Source organism: Meleagris gallopavo, unplaced genomic scaffold (genome assembly GCF_000146605.3).
Source record: "Meleagris gallopavo isolate NT-WF06-2002-E0010 breed Aviagen turkey brand Nicholas breeding stock unplaced genomic scaffold, Turkey_5.1 ChrUn_random_7180001861731, whole genome shotgun sequence".
Lineage (NCBI taxonomy): Eukaryota > Metazoa > Chordata > Aves > Galliformes > Phasianidae > Meleagris > Meleagris gallopavo.
The window spans coordinates 1-610 of record NW_011127372.1 but is presented as its reverse complement, the minus strand read 5'-3'; the positions used below and the strand labels follow the sequence as shown (position 1 = coordinate 610).

Here is a 610-nt window from a genome sequence, read left to right as displayed (position 1 = left end):
ATCCCGTGTTCCTGTTAGTGCTTCATGCCTGCAGCTGCCACCAGAGGTCAGGAAGCGAAGTGGTCACAGGATGGAGGTCTCTTCTCTAAGAGAAAAATCAGACAAGCAAAGCACATGCGATAACAAGGGAACTTCAGAAGCACATTTCACTTTTAAGAAGGAAAACAGACATACCTTCATCCATTCGCTATGAAATGCCCCTTCATTCCATATCTATAAAGCAAAAAGCAAACAGAAGTCAGTACCTGTTGATATACAAGTAGTAGCGCATACACATAAATCTTTCACCATCATTACTGAACTTCTTTATCAGCCCCCCAGGGAAATAACCTGTATGAAAATCCAAGGCAGGTGCTTATTTCTCTCATCCTTCGGCCCACAGCCTGCAGCCTTACTGAAAAGAACCCCAGTGCTGTGAGAGCTCTCTACAACCCTTGGCCTTGTCACACATTATGTGCGATTAACGCCGTCTCTACAGCTTGGCAGACGATGCTTTTCTCCACGATTTCACTTCAAGACGTGGTCACACAGAATGCCAGTAACGACACAAAAACAAGACATGACTTAAATACTTCACATGCAGAACTTACATTCTGCTGTAAAAGCACAG

General features: G+C 44.1%; 1 long non-coding RNA gene across 1 annotated transcript; it reads right to left on the bottom strand.

The window, feature by feature from the left end:
• LOC104915958 lies at positions 1 to 603 on the bottom strand. Its single transcript, XR_796499.2, has 3 exons — positions 331 to 603; positions 175 to 213; positions 1 to 85 (listed from the first exon to the last, which is right to left on the bottom strand). It is a non-coding gene; the product is annotated as an uncharacterized LOC104915958 (long non-coding RNA).
• Positions 604 to 610: the final 7 nt, after the last annotated feature.